The sequence below is a fragment of the Eutrigla gurnardus genome (genome assembly GCF_963514095.1).
Source record: "Eutrigla gurnardus genome assembly, chromosome: 7".
In the NCBI taxonomy this organism is placed as follows: Eukaryota; Metazoa; Chordata; class Actinopteri; order Perciformes; family Triglidae; genus Eutrigla; species Eutrigla gurnardus.
This window is the reverse complement of record NC_139921.1, coordinates 4,559,352-4,576,145: the sequence shown is the minus strand read 5'-3', so window position 1 is coordinate 4,576,145 and position 16,794 is coordinate 4,559,352. Positions and strand designations below refer to the sequence as shown.

General features: G+C 41.1%; 1 protein-coding gene across 1 annotated transcript in view; it reads left to right on the top strand.

The window, feature by feature from the left end:
- Positions 1-16,794, top strand: part of LOC311016326 (leucine-rich repeat and fibronectin type-III domain-containing protein 2) — a 122,543-nt gene that overhangs the window by 58,977 nt on the left and 46,772 nt on the right. Inside the window, exon 3 of the mRNA XM_084013954.1 lies at positions 3,259-3,392. The gene's annotated coding sequence lies outside the window, so the exon portion shown is untranslated. The remainder of the gene's footprint in view (positions 1-3,258; positions 3,393-16,794) is intronic.

Here is a 16,794-nt window from a genome sequence, read left to right as displayed (position 1 = left end):
CTGTGTTCTGCCTTACTGAGACCTGGCTGACTTCAAACATCCTCGACAGGTCTTCCTTCACAAACCTGACCAAACCTGGGGAGTATGTTTCATGCTAAACACGTTATGATGCACCGATATGCAAGTATCCCCACACGAGAAACTATCTGTCCTTTCTAAGACCACAAACAACTGAGGGGGACAGTAAAACCAGGACCATCTCTGGCACCGATTCAGGACAAACACTCCAGTATTTTGGAGGAACGCAGCCACCCAGCACATGGACTGTTCTCATCCGTTCCCCGAGGAAAACGCCTACAGAGCATCAGAGCTCGGACCAGCTGCCTCATAGACAGTTTTTTTATCCCCAGGCGGTTTGATTACTCAATGCAAACACTTTAGATGACGCACAGTCACTTTATTAACCAACAGTGATTAGTAATTCATGTATTATTGTGGAATGGGTCATTGTTGCTGTCTCTTCTTCTTCTTCGGATACATTTCATTGCATTTGAATGTACAACTGTACCTTTTAAAGTGCTAAGATAGTGAACATGCTGAAACATTATACGTCGAGCTGACGATGTTACCATTGTCATTGTGGGCATGTTAGCAGTGGTGACGTTAGCATTTAGCTCGAAGCACCATTGTGTGCAAGTTGTACCTCACAGCACTGTGAACATGACTTTTGTCTTATTTTGTCCTAAACTTTATGGAAGTCTCATGCGAAAGGCCTCAAGCTGCCATGACCGAATTAGCAGTGAGTGTTGTGTTGCATCACGTCACCAGAAACCAGCAGATTTGGGACTTCAGATATACTACTACTACTCACTAGATTTACTATAATAGCCTACTATTCGAATTTCATTCCAATTTGTTTTCAATATTCAAATTCTATTTGAATATTTATTATTATTAATATGAACTACAATACACAGGTTTACACAGGCTTATTTGCCAATGCCATTATCGGCACTGTCGGCAAAGTTTTACTTCCTGTCCACTAGGGGGCATTCCAAAACATCACCAATAAATATGTTCAATTATCAACAGGTGACAGCTTACTAGATAAGTAATAATTAAGAAAGTAAAACAACCATATTGCCTTTCTCCTGGGGACGCTCTGTCCCCGTTGCCATGGCTACGCCTTCCTCATCTCACCATCACCTCTACTTTCACTTTCTCACGTACATCCTGCTGTTGGTTTCGTTCCTGATGAATGAGCCGATGGAGACCCGGGTCGAATGTGTTGGTATTGCATATGACCGGAGAAACTATCAGATCAGCAATAGTAATACATGTTAGTAAGATGTAAAGACTTAATCTCTGCTGACAGCCACAGTTGAGATATTGTAGCATATTGGGTATGAAATAAAAACAGATGGGTTTATGTATGATACCATTAAGTTGGACGATCGTTGATTAACATATCCACCACCTTCAAGGTATTTTTTCGTCATGTGTAACATCTGGCTGTAAATCTGCATTAAAAACAATCTGAGTGCAAGAAGCTGAAAAGTGGGGAAAAGGAACAGCGTGTCCACACACAGTTAGAAACCCCCTTTTCCACAGTCTCATTTTGTTATATCAACCATAATCTGGACTGACAGCTGCTTGATGACCTATGCGACACGCAACAGCAATGTCTCAATTATACAGCCTGAGATTGCAACTGTCGGAATTGTGGTTGAACTTTTACAGCTTCACGCCTGTTTGCACTCAAACAATGTTAAGCTCACCACGAGGCAGTGTGGGCACTCGGGCTGCAGGTGGAAGCGGCACCGGAATCTCATCAAGCGTATCGTGTTTCCAGAAGGAAAGCAGAGGTGTACTTGGCAACGGCAAACCGCCACAACCATGGCAGTTGGGAAATCCTTGGGGCTTAGTAACGCCCAACTTTGCAGAATATCGTCCCAAAATCCCATCAACAAGCCTTTTCTGCAGTTTCTCACAACGGCACTAATCACATGACATAACACCTGAGATGGTTAGTCAGAGTGAACAGATATTTGTCTTCTGGTCTTTTGAGACTCGTCACTCCTCCAAAGTCCAAATATGGTCACTTCCGTTCTTATTGCAAAGAAATTTGAGTTGGCGACAGCCAAAATGCTGAACTCGAGGCGATTAATTGGTTGGATTTGAGGCAGGAAGTTTTACATAATGATGTTTGCAAATACATCAGCCAATTTATACAAATAACAATACGTATTATTTCATGTATGAATAAATCATTTTTAGTAATATGTGGGGGGATTAGCTGCACATCTCTGGTTGTAAGGACTGGTTGCAAAGGAGAAAGTGCAAACATCTGTCTTTCAGGGATCAAGCAATCAGCTTTTTTGTTCTGCTCGACATCTGTGACAGAATGCTTATTATCCAGTCGAACACTGACACTGTTTAATTTGGTATCTCTTGTCCATTGTCATAAGACTGCAGCGCCAGTTGCAGCCGGTTGGATTTTGTGTCATTTAGTGTTCTACCCCGACTATCTGATCTGGCAAAGACAGACATCTCAGAGTCTTATTTTAGCGCAAAGATGCATTTTTCTGTAAAGAGAGCGTTAATTGCATTGAGAGTTTATTTTGTTTATCCACCTAGGCTGGCCTAGCCCGGGGCAGGATTACACCGATTCTTGTTTTTTTTTTTTACAAAAATACACACTATGAAACGTTGCTGTGTGCATCTCTCTCTCTCTCTCTATGCTTTTCATCATCACCCATTAAGATGAGAAGCAGCAATAGGTTTTTTGGAGAACATGAGCTCTGACAGCTCTGAAGATGGATTGATGCTGTATTATTAAACACTGACTACTGTATGTACTAAATACTAAGGTATATGTCAGAGGACTTTGAAATCTTGTTCATCATGGACTTGCATCTGTGTCTGACCAATGATCCATGAATTCAAAGACTCAGAAGGTGTAATTACCAAACCAATAGCAAGAAGAAAAAAGTTTCTTCTCCCTTCTGCTCTCAAAAGTGCAGATTTAATGTTTGATGTTGATCAATGTTGTTTGATGAATTCCAGTCATGTTCTCCTGGTAACAGATACATGACAGGCTAAATCAAAAAGGGCATTCACATTTAATTTGGTTTGTTTTGCAGAATATATTCAAAGTCATCTATCTATCTATCTATCTATCTATCTATCTATCTATCTATCTATCTATCTATCTATCTATCTATCTATCTATCTATCTATCTATCTATCTATCTATCTGTCCGTCTGTCCGTCCATCAGAAATAACTTATTTTCACTAACTTGTCCTCCTTCTTTCAGGTGACCTGAGAGATCAAACCGAGACAAATGTGACAACCATCCAAAAAAAGGTGTACAAATCGGACCCCGCCTTCTTGACATGAATCACTATGTGTTTGGATACCTGACCTGACCAAACCACTGATCCTGTTACTGTGAGTACCAGAACAAGAGATGATCAAATCATTTTGGATGCATTTGACACCACATTTAAAAAGACCATTACTGGAGGGGCATCCAGTGTGTTTTCTGATGAAGCCATAGCCCTCCATCAGTCACTGTGTTTACATGCACCAACCATTTCAGTCTGATTGACCTGAAATGTCACTGGATTTAGAGTGTGAATGAAATAAATGTAATAAAAGGTGCACAGAGTGTGAAATGTGAAGCTTCTTTGGCGATTAGAGCCGCATAGTGACGTAGTATATTAAATACAAAAAACACAGTTCTGTATACCTCAGTTTTTGGGTACATATCCGGTACAGTAGGGTGAACAAAGCCTGAATGCTGTGTTTGATGCTGTCAGAATAAAATGTTGAAAACTTGTTAAAACTTTCCAGGTAAAAGCTGTTTGGTTCACAGAGCAAACCGACAGTGTCACATACAGAAATGTGACATGAAACATTTCCAGTACAAACATGTGTACCATAACACCACTAATATTTAGGGGGTAGAGATGCAGTGGTTAGATCGGGAATATTCCCCCCATAGTCTAGACACTGGTGATGGTGGTGGGATCTAAATGATGGGCTGTGGAGCAGGACTGGGCACCGATGTGATGTAGACTGGAGGGTGACGAAGCACAGAAGCATCACATGGGTTCATCTGAAATGACAACTGATGCAGCAGAAAGGACATTGCTTTTAAGTTTAACAGCAACAATGTGATTGGCTTAGGGAGATTGTGGCAAGATGTGGTTGGTTTAACTTGGAGTGAACGCCCATAGTTCTGCTGATGGAGCAGAAGACAAAGAGACTGTGAATGAATGAGAGCGTAAAGAGAGTCTCCCTGGCTGAATGACTAAATAATTGGGTTTTCACAGCTAGAACTTTGGACTACTTGTAGAATGAAGTATAGATAAGCTGTGTGCTCTCACCTCAGGCCTCTTCACTGAACTGTCAGCCCTCCAACACACACATTCGAAAAAAATCAGCGTCTTGCATCACAAAAAATATGCTTGAAATGTATGAGTGAGCTAAAAATACATTAGGGATGGAGAATGTCAACATTTTAACATACTGTCCAACTTCGTACATCACCTGATTTTTCATATCATAACATGAGATTGGAACTCTGGCAGTTATAGTAAATAAACTAAATAAAATTTATGAAAATGGCAGGTCTCTGGTAGCAGAGCACTGAGCTGTACACCAGCTGTTGAAACGCACCTGTGGAGGTTGATTTTGGATGGTGATGAATGTTGCTAATGACTAAGAGCTAACAATGAATGTATAAATGAAAACCATGCAGTGGCGTATGGGATCAATCACTGTACAAGAGACCACTCCTCTTAAATTGGATAACCTTCGTGAATGCTGAGGTTATCATGTAGCACTAGTTTCCCTGGGGATACGTGGATGAATAGGGTCTTCATACTTAGCAATGAGGGAAAACCTCTCCCAAACTTCCTATCCCCTTATATCAACTTCCTTGTCACAGAAAACCCATTCTGTCACACATCTTCAGTCAGCATTTGAGCGGCCTGCACCACAATGATCCGATGATATAAATCACTTCTACAGTAAAAAAAACACTCAGCAAAACCCAGAGCGTTCTGATTGACTTAAGTTGGATTAAGTCTTAAACTATCTCCCCCCAAACTCTTCCTTTCATCATTCTTCCTTTTTCTCTTGGCATCATTTACTGCCGTCACCGCAGAGCTCATTGTCAGCCATTATCTCAGGACAAAGCCGCCATGACATTGAGTTAATCCGTGCTTGTTTCAATTCTGCTTTCAGGGGAAGAAAACAGATAAAGAGTTCAGGTAAGTGATGGCAAGGAGGTGCCATACCAAAGGCAAAACGGACAATAATGATTGAAATAAAAAACACAATCTGCCGGGCAAATTGGATTTATTTCACCCCCCCCCCCCAAAAAAAAAACAATGTCAGAGACGTGTTTGTCGGTGTGCTTGTGAGCTTTCCTCTCTGGAATTGATGGAATGCACTTTTTAAGACTAAAATTGCTGCAGAACATCAGGCGCACATACTGGTAAAAGGCAACCACAGTTAGACTAAAGGGAACATTTTATTATATCTAGGGCAAGTAAACCTCCTACCTCAACAACATCTTTGCCATCATCATCACCATGAGACCTAAGATGTTTGAAAGAGAACTGCCTGCAAACTATACGTGCTGGGCTGCTCTTCCACTGAGAAGGGAAACATCACGTGTGAAGCGGTCTTAGACTTCCCAGGAGTCTAATCTTTGCAAGTCATTTTCACATAATGTGGTGTTTCGTGAACCTCACCTAAGCGTACGAATTGCATCCACAGAATACAGCTAAGATATCAGAATTAGCTTGAAGAAAGGAGACAGACAGTTGATCCAGATAAAGCCACATACTTGATCTCCCTCCCATTCCCACAAAGATGATGTACACTATGCAGTTCTATCCAGCCTTTTTGGAGCTCAACCCATACTTGAGACTAAAACTAAAGATACCTCATGCCTTGACTTATTTGTACCCCCTTTGTTCTTTACATATCTCTTACATGCTTATCTTCACTTCTTATAGAAGTACTGCTTCAAGGAATTCCAGTCAGCAATCATAGCAATCGAAATAAAGTCAGTTAATTTCAATGTCTTGACAGTGCTGAGCCGTCGAGGAAGCAGAGAGTCATAGGCTGCAAAGAGGATCAAGCTATCAGAGCTGTGTTTGTTTCTTTTCTGTTGGAGTTCAAACTGGAAGTAATGAGACACGTGTCGATGATACAATATTTTCTTTATGTGAGATTACATAATAACACAGGCTGCACTTTACAACTGAAAATGACATCCTTGATCTAGTCCATACAGGTGTTTATCCTGGCCTGGTTGGTAGCTTTTGGTGGCTAATGTTTGCTAGGTTAAAATATTGCTGTGCGACTGACATTAAAGAGTATACTGGCTTCTTGAGAAATGTTAGCTAATCTCAACAATATTACTAACTGCAGCTAGCTTAGACAGCATAGCAGAATATGATTGTGACTGGCTACTGCCAGCATGTACTCAGCTGACTAGCATGTTCGTGGTTAACTCGTTCAGTGCCATGGTGAGACCACACTTCTACCGCTGTCTATTTCACCAGGACAATCAGGAGTTCATTAGCAGAAATGCAGCACTGGTTGCCAGGATGTTGGCGAGCCAATCTGATTCAGAGATGGGTAGGACCAAAAATCTCACCACTGGAAGTGGGATAAATGCAGGGGAAAAAAGCAGTGAGAAAACTCTAATAAACAAGACCATTATTGTCACAGTTATTGGTCCTTAATACAGAAGTCTGCCTCCCAAAAATATCTGTCCCCATCTGCCCCATCTGGTGTGATTGGAACAGTAAAGTCGTAAAAGGCCCTCTTGATAGCATATAATTGGCAAATTAAGCAATTAACTAAGAATGAATTCACAAATCGCTCTACGGTCACATGAAAAATGAATGAACATTTTCAGTTGCTGAGAAAACTATCACATTTGTTGAAGCAGAGAATTGCCCCCCCTCGGTCCCATCCCAGCAGGATATCAAAAAGATGAGAGCAGGTTAATATTGCAGTGCCATCTATTGATTGCACATGTCAGCTTTTACAATCTGGCTTCATCTGTGGGTCGGCGCTCCCTCCGCCTCTTCTTCGAGGTTCCTGGGAGCCGTGGTGAGCCCGTCCTCTACCTGACCTACCTCGTCCATCCAGCCCTCGCTGCTAGCGGCCTCTTACAGCTGCGTTTGAGAGCCCTATCATGGTTCACTAATCCCCCTCATTAAGCCGGGCCTCACAGCTCTCGTTACTGTACATATATTCCCACGTGCCTTGTACCACCACACTCGTGCCTTTCATCTTTGGCAGCATGTGCACATGTCATGGATTTGCCATGTGCAATATAGGAAGTGTGTCAGTATTTTGATGTCTCTGTCAGCTGTGAGACCAGATAACATGTGGAAGTGCAGCTGTTCTCGCGCCGTCTTGGTGGCAGAGGGAGAATCTCATGGATGGCACTCACGCTGCTTGTTATAGACATTTACATGGACCTCCATTTTTTTTGTTTGTTTCCCTGCCAGTAAAAACCATGGCTGAAGGCGTTGTGTGTCGGTCCATCTGTCCCTACGAACCACCGTCTGTCCATTCTTGTGAATGCAATATCTCAGGACATTTTTACCAAATTGGCACAAATGTGAACCTGGAGTCAAGGCTGAACATGACCTCCTGTTCAACAGCTTATTGTGGTATCTCATAAGCACCTATGGCAGATTTCCTCAAATTTGGCACAAATGTGCACCTGGACTCAATGTTGACCATCATTTGGAAATTATGAAAAACTATGACAATTTCCTGTCAAACAGGATAACACATTTTGGACAGACATGGATAGAAACTGGTAAACTGCATCATTACTGGGTGGCAGAGGGGAAAAAAACATGAGTACTTCTAGTTTTCTTTTATATTTTTATTTTATATAACATGACGGCTGGCCTTTAGAAGTGTATTCACCCACACTAGGGCTGAAGTCCTTTCCATTTGGAGGTTAATATTGTTTAACATTTTCAGGATCAATACCAGTTGAAATAATACTTTTGATATTTTGCATGCATGTGGTGTTGATACAGCAGGTTAAGCCTCAGGGCAGGATCCATCCCTGCATTTATTGTGCAGTCATTCTTAATGTTGTTTTCATATTGCAGTATTCTTATACCAAACTCACCCAGAGGTTAATTAGAGCAGGAAAAAACAAATTTTTTATACCCTGAAAAGGTGAGTTTCTTGACAATAATAATTTTTGCTCTTCAGCTTGTATTAAGTTTGTGGCAACGCGGAAAATGCTCAGAGGATCTACATAAATCTTGCTTTGAAGTTACCAGTACATGAGCTCTTTGGATTTCCTCATAAAAAGCCTTTCTGATTCATCTTGGTAATACCTGATACAAACTGGGAGCCATGTCGTCAGGCAGGTGGGCAACACTTTTATCCAGTCATTGACCTCCCTCGGAGAAACGCTGCTGAAGCTCTGGTGACAGGAGGAGGGAATGTTACAAATCATCCACCATGTAACTGAATCACAAAGTTGAGCAGCATTGGCTCTCTATCAGAGATATGCTCTGAATGATGGGGGGTGTTATTATTGAATCCGAGATGGGGAGGAGGATGTCGTACCAGAGAGTTGAGTTAAGTGTGTCGGACAAGGTATTAAACTGAAGAACCAGGGCTGGCCTTGTGATAACAGCTGAATATTTCTCAACTTTTTTATCCATATGCATACAATGTTGTGTGGAAACCCTGTAACTACAGCTTTTGGTTAGGTATAGCCTCAAACTTTAAAATAGTCTATATTCCTGTATGGTACGTCCTCGTCCAAAAGGCTTCGTGTTTTGACAGCAAGTAACCCAAATATGTTTTTTCCAGTGCCTATTAAATCTCCACACTTAAACAAAGTTTTGTTATGCTACAACTCAACAGTCAGGAACCCACATTCACCTCACAGACTCCCACATCCAAGCAACATTTTGATTTTGTATGGCAAATGGAGAACAGATCAAGTGGCTTAAGTAGTGGAATAATAGGTTTGGCAGAATGAGCCTGTTGTTGGAAGAACAAAGGACGTCCCAATGAATATCTATCTGCTTGATTTGCCGTCATTTGAAGCCCAGTGAATGATGATGATTCAGGAGGGAATTTCCTGTTTGAGTGTAAAGATAGGCCTACGTTCAAGATATTTTGCAGGGAAGAAAACTTGTGGAAAAACCACAACATAATGCTGAGCAATAACATATTGGACAGTATTTCACACGGACAAAGTAAGTCAGGCAGACGTGCAGCCAAACAGATCCTTCTATCGGCCACAACTGACACCAATTGAGAGCTAATGACACATTTAGAAATTAGGACAGTTAACATTCAAGCTGATTTCTATACAAAAGGCCCCTTTGTGTGTGGAGTTTTCATGTTCCTCCCTTGAACATGATAAGCGACATCAGATAATGGATGGATGTATGGATACAAAAGACAAAAGGCAAGCATGATATTTTGTATCCATCTAGAAGTTAGAAGCAAATAAATGACATGAAAGAATGGAATGGTAAGTACAGGAAGAAGAAAAAACAGTACCCAAAGTAATATCCATGGTGTCAATGATAAATAGATTATACAAATTAAAAAATATAAAGTGGATAATAAATATGTACACATTAGAGGTTAGAACTCTCTTGGACATAAGTGGCAAAATGGAACTTTTAAAATTGAATCTAAAAGATTTCCCTCGAGATATGATGCTTGAATACTTACTTTGAGTATTTATGTGAATATGAAAAGTGAAAACAAAGAAACGCTACATTGTGTAAACTACTACCATGCATTCATAAAAAATATCCCAAGATTGAAGTTATTTTGCAGCTGAGATTTGATGCAAAAATCATCAAGTAGGAAAAAAAAATACAGTTTCAAAGCAACATAAGGGAGGGTGGTACACTAAATAAGTATGTGTTGCACATTGTCCTTAAAAGGAATCTACATTCCCTGGTGTCCTTTTAGAAAAAGAGGTTTACACTTCTTTTAACTTCATTTTCATGTCAGACAACTAAAGATCTATAAACATGTTAAATGTGTTCCTAAGTCCATTCAATCATCCCTGAGTTATTCTGTATCCAGGTTGATTAGCTTTCAGACAGACACACCTGTAACCTATCGGCAAGATTGCACCTGGCGATTGCCTCTGTGGGCGTGGCCTATATAAGGGCCAGGGTGAACCCATACGTGTAACACACTGACAAGAGCATTCTGTGCTCTCTATTGGACCCCTAGCAGTAGCCATGGACATGTTTTCCATTTTCCTATTCTATTTTATTCTGTTTCGGCTTCATCTATGAGCACATAGATGTGTGCTCAGAGACACACAAACAGTTTGGTGGCCACGTCCACATAAAAAATAGCCCAATATTTAGAAAAAAGAAAACCAATCCAAAATACCTGTGGGCAAGTTGCTTACAGGTGCTAGTGAGAAGATGAAACAAGAACCTACTTTGAAGGCGTTTCATGCATCAGGCAGGATGTTGCGTCTCACAAATCAGAAGTTATTGATTCCTCTGACTTGATTGTGTTAGATCACTACACCACACAAAACACCTCCACGACAACACTGTGCCGTAGAACGCCATTCACCTCCATTGATCAACACAGTATAGAGGTCATTGACGTGAATGATTATCATTTGGAGACAGATGTCCGAAGTTATCAGTCACATCCTTTCGGTTCATGATACCTCTAGTTTCAAGTGTTTGGCTGCAGGACTTGCTATCGCTTCTCTTGGAGCTCTTCTGCTTATGATCCGTTATTGATGACACTTGAATGCACACACTGTTAACAGTTTTTTATATTCTGGATGTTTGTTGGTGTATCTGTTCACCTCGAGGGAATAAATCCCGAAGGCACTTGAAGGCAAGAAAAGAGACTCAGTGACAACAATGGGCAGTTATACATTGATGTAAGCAAAAAGAGTAAATACATGGGGGGGTTCTAAAATTCTAAGCTGTAACTTTTTATGCATCTTGTCCCCAGCCTTTTTATTTTCAATATCACACTACATAACATTTTTACACTCACCAAGGTCGTATTACCTGTACCTGGGCGTAGAACAATGGAATGAGCTTGCACAGTAAACTCACTTGAACTCCTCCATGCTTAGAAGACAGGGATGACATAGTTTGTACTTTTTAACAGGCCAGAGAACTTCTTAGCCCAAGGTGGAGGTTACTGCCTGAATTTGTGTGAAGTGATGCTCCACTTAGTTGATTCTAAATGGGTTAGTTTGGGTTTTGGTTGGGTTCTCAGTGAAGTTGTTGTTCCACCACAAACTCCCTGAACATGCTGCTGCTTGGCATTGCTTCTACTTTCGTCTGATGGATACTTGGGGTATTGCAGCAAAACCTTTTCCCCATAGACCACCACTGCAAGTGGGACATCCGTAAAACTGTTGACAGGACACCTGGAGCTGCCGAAAGGTCGCTTAGACTTTCTATAGAATTGTTGATCCATGGAGGTTTTATTTTTGTCCTTGAGCCGAGAAAAGCAATTTTAAAAATCGAATCATCATCACAATGTAAAGTCTATGGTCCCAGCAGAGTTCACAGACAGCGGGAGAAACTCTACTGCATACATCCGATGAGCCGCATACTGCAGAAGTAAACCCTGAATACTGCTTGGCATATGCACCAAGCAAGCAATTGTCATTGGACTAAATAGGCGGTCTTGGGGTCCGGTAGTCAGTTTTTATTATAAATCCATGGATTTTGCATTTGTTTGCTTCCCTGTCATATTGAATTATATGTGAATCTATAACTTGTATTCATCCCAGAATGCTTCAAGTAATATCCATATCAGAGAATTCTGTACCTCACGAATGCCAGCAACTAGTGTCATTGCAAGAAGTAGAGTGAGAAAAAAGGTTGATGGATTGTCATCCCATCTCCACACAGAAGACTGTGAATCTAGCCTAAAAACGTTTAAACTGTAGTTAACCTTTGCCTAACCATACCATTACCATATATGCCATGCATGTCGTAAGTGATCATTTGAATAATGTTTGGAGTGGATATAAAATAACTTTTGTTATTGAAAGAAAACTGGGGTTTTGCTTAATCATTCAATACTAGAAGAATGGAGAGATACTACTGGCTGGAGAGTGGGTTGTTGTTGGAACTACACTCAACTCCTGTGACATCACTTTTATAACATCTCCTCTGGTCTCAGAGTAGCTTTGCCTTCAGTCTAAAGAAATAACTCTGATGATGTCTTTCGGGATATATTGCCTTGCTCTTGTCTAGCCTGCCTTAAAACCCAAACAAACACATGGGCGTTTCCCAAGCAAGGAGGGTAAGCCACCATTAAGTTGCATCATGGGATTTGTAGCGTCTAGTGCAGGGATCTTCAGCATCTAGCTGGCTACCAATGGCTGCGTTTCGGATCGCATGCATCTGCGCCGATGCATGCACAAGACTTGAGAGGATCCGCCGGAACTCGTCATAAACACGCCAAGTTCCCACCACGTCAAGTCGGACACAGGTGCACTTCACAGACTTTTTTTTTTTTTAAACTTTATTAATAATTATATACATCCAATCCAATCCAATCCAACTTTATTTGTTAAGCACTTTTACACAACAAAAGTTGACCAAAGTGCTGTACAGAAGAAAAGCCCAAAATTACATAAAAATAAAAAATAAATAAATTAAAAGACATAAAACATGAGTAAAAGTAATAAAAATAATAAAAGCCACACAATGAAAATAAGAAATTTAAAACAAGGATACAAGTCGACATCTTACTGGGTGCCAAAGGCCAAGGAGAAGAGATGGGTTTTAAGAAGAGATTTAAAAAAAGACAGAGAAGAGGCCTGTTTAATGTGCTGAGGCAGAATATTCCACAATTTAGGAGCCGACACAGCAAAGGCACGGTCCCCTCTGAGCTTCCGCTTAGTTTTAGGCACACTCAGGAGCAGCTGATCAGCTGACCTGAGAGACCAGGCGGGTGTATGAGGCTGTAGAAGCTTAGACCATTCAGGGATTTAAAAGTAAATAAAATAATTTTAAAATGGATCCTAAAAGGAATAGGCAGCCAGTGGAGTGAGGCTAAAATGGGGGAAATGTGTTCGTGTTTACATGTGCCAGTTAAAAGATGTGCAGCTGCATTTTGTACCATCTGGAGACGGGCAATGGAGGACCCACTAACCCCCACATACAGTGCATTGCAGTAGTCCAGCCGAGTGGTAACAAAGGCGTGGATTACTGTCTCAAAGTGCTGCCTTGATAGAAGGCAGCAGTTGGATTGGATTGGATAGCGGGGCAACGAGGTCGCGTGGAATCCAACTTTCATAACAAAAACTGTGGAGCCAGGGGAAACTTCACGGACTTTGCACAAAGAATATGGCCTGCCCAGGCGCGCTGGCTTTCTTCGTCGCTGATGAATTCGAGCCGAGGCATTTGAAGTCCCGTTGTTGACGGAGGCGGAGGAATTTTCTCACGTGGGAAATACCACGTGGTAATTCTAACCAACTAGGGCAACGTTGAGGGGAGTGTCTTATGTCCGCACTTATTTGAGACCATCTGCACAGAAAAGCATGCGGAGGGACGTATCCTGGAGATACCGCAAGTTTTTAAAGTCATGTGACACGTCGCAAAGGGAAGTTATCACCAGCATTTGTGACGTTTTTTTCACAGAATGCCTGGTTTTGCGAGGCAAATGCATGCGCATGCATGATTGGAAACGCGCCTATTTTCTGAGTGACTCACTAAAGGTTCAAAGAATTTCAATTTGACAACACGTCACTTTCTATTAATTTCTATCTGATGAAATTCACAGATTTTAATTTGTCAGAAAATGATAAATTGTCAACAAGCTGTCAATTAAGCGGCTAACACCGCTTTCCAGTTCATTGACATTGGTGACGCTGTAACATGAAGCAATATTAGCAGACTAGCGAGCACAAACACATTTAACAATGACGGCAGAAACAAGCCCAGCTAGTAAAAGGCTTAACGCCAAAGTCCAAAGCAACTTTTCATGAGACTTTCCAGCTTGTAGCAGAGAAAATAACTACTCAATAAAAGTATAACGGACATATGCTGTTACACTTTAAATGAGGTTTTAAAATTGTGCATTATCTTTAATCACTATACTTCCTTGAGAGAAAATAGTATAAAAGTATATATTGACTAATTATTGCGTCAAGGATTCAACAATAAATCCATTGTGTGCTCCCCCAATTGCCGAATGAAATTCCCCTACCTTTTAATTTTCCTCTGTGTTACCTACAGAATGTGTGTGTGTGTCCTAGCCTTAATGCTTTTTTTAACCACACTGCCTTGATATAAGTGGCCGCAGACACTGAGGGGAAACCACATGGACTGCATAATGACAATGTTTGTGAATTCAATAAACCCTATTCTCATGGGCACTAGAACCGCCCTTGCGGAAAATGTGATTACACTTCTCTAAAGGGGATGCAATATGGGACGTTGTTGCAGTGGTAAGGGGGGGTGGTGGTACTTGGCTCATCATTGAGTCTCCAGTTTGTGTTACCTCATACCCACTAAAAACTTTGACATGTATTTTTTAACGAGGAATGTGGAAGAGGTGCTTGTGTCCATTTTGTCCGTCTGCTTTTTTAAGCAGAGCGTGAGCCCGGTGCTAAAGACTCAATGACGCAGTATGCAGATGACATCGTGCGTTATAGGGTCTTTGGTGTAAACCAACTCATACATAGGGAATTCAAATAGTGATTACGAATCAACACACACTGTGGCCACAAAGCAGAAGGTTTTTCATTTGAGCTAGAATGCTTAAAAGACTGCCAGCTGCCAGCGGCTGTTCTTCTCGGCCTCATGACTGATACATATTTTACAAAGAGGGAAAAAATGTGTTAACCAATTAAAATGCATGGTAAGAGTTGTACTCCTGTGATATTTTGAAATTAAGTGGAAATACCTGTAAAAAAAAACACCCTTGATCTAAAACCTGGAATTTCTGACATTTGGTTTATTTCATGTGCCAATTTGTGGCTGCATGTGTTAATTCTTATATCTTATGTGAGCGGCTGCAGCCTTGCTACTGTGCGTCAGAGGTATAATAAACTAGTCAGGCTTTACTTTGGCAGCCTTACTCCCCTCTCCCACAGTGTTCTTCTCAATGAAAGGATCTAAATGGACATAATTTGACCCATTTTGCTCATTACTTTTAGAGCTCAATATGCTGAATTAAGTCACTGAATGGCCTTATCTAATCTTCTAAACAAATAATGACCCTGATTTTATTTTTTTTCTCCAACAACAACAAATATACTTGGCCTAATTTCTTTTTTAATAGTAGTCTGTTGAGACACATCTCACAGTCTGTCCTTGATAAATGTTAAAGTTGCCTTGAGTGAATCTCTGGTAAACAGCCACCGTGTAAATGTCTAAGGCTTTTCAATGGGAGGAATGGAAGTCTGTGCTGCCTTCAAGGTTGAGGAGTAATGATGATTGCCGTCTTGGTTTGGACCTGATAGCGTCTTTGTTATTCTACAATATATGTGTTGAATTTGCCTGTTGGACAAATCATAAGTGGTGTGTGAATATATCTTCAATCTGAAAGGACAATATATTGGAACCTTTATTCACTGCAACATAGTCAACCAAGTCAACAGTTTTGTTTGCTAAACAAGCTTTCAAACACCTTCATTAAAATGGCCAAAATGCTATCCATTTTTTTGTCTTATAGATATATATATATATATATTCATCAGAATGGTTTGAACATCCCTTGTAGTCATTAGATGAATGCTTCACTCAGAGCACACTGTTATGAAAAAAATGGATTTTACTTTTCTCATTAAGCACTACCCAATAACTGGGGATCAGATGGCGACCTCCAGCCTTAAACATGCATTCTCTCAGTTGACCCTAGGGGAGGGGATTGCTCTACATGCATCTAGATGGCGACAGCCAAAAACCAAATGCAAGAAGTCCTCAAACTTAAACAGTCTGCTGGGGATAGATGTACATCCCCTTAAGACCGGATTTCAAATGCATTAAGGATTCCATTAATAGGCTCATTGCGTTGTTATAATGAACCAGCGTTCTCTTGGCATTATTTTAGAGTCTCAATTCCCTCAGTTATTTTGTTAGCCTAACTATGCACCGCAGTAGGTAACAGCTCGAAGTCTCTTAAATGGAGTTTGAATAAAGCCGGCTAATGACAGTGGGTCAATAATCCGTTATTTGAAGTCGGCTGCTGCACCTTTTAAAAGCTTATAATGACTTCATGAATGGGCAAATCTCAGGTGATCGGCATTAGCCCACCATCCATCTCCACCAGATCATTTCGACTTAGCGGTTGCCAGCCGGGGGTGGGTTGAGGAGTCTCTTTGGGAGGAGCGCGCAGTGCATCATGTGTTGGCGTTTGTTAAAACTCTGATTGACGAGCTAAACCCAGCTGGGGATCCTCTAAAAACAGAGGCTTAGACTGCTCTTTTGCAGGGTCCCCCTGGTCAACAGGAAACCATGAGCACCATTGAGGGGAGAGGGGTTCGTTCGTGAGTCTTCCACTCATCTTGCTTATATTCTCTGCAAGATCACGGGGGAAATGCAAGCAAGAAGACTTCATGATGAATCTGAACGGAGGGAAGGAGGTGTGTGACGAGTCCCAGGAGAGAGGCATGATGGGAACGGTAGTGTGAGCGCTTATGAAACACAGTCAAAGGCGATGTCGACTATAGTGGAGAATGGATGCCGCCGTTCTCGCCTATAGGCACTCTGCACTTCTATACAGTGAGCACTGAGTGGAATATAAAGGTGTTGATCAATGCCTTAAGAAAGAAGGAGCAGCCATCATTCAGTCCCTTTAA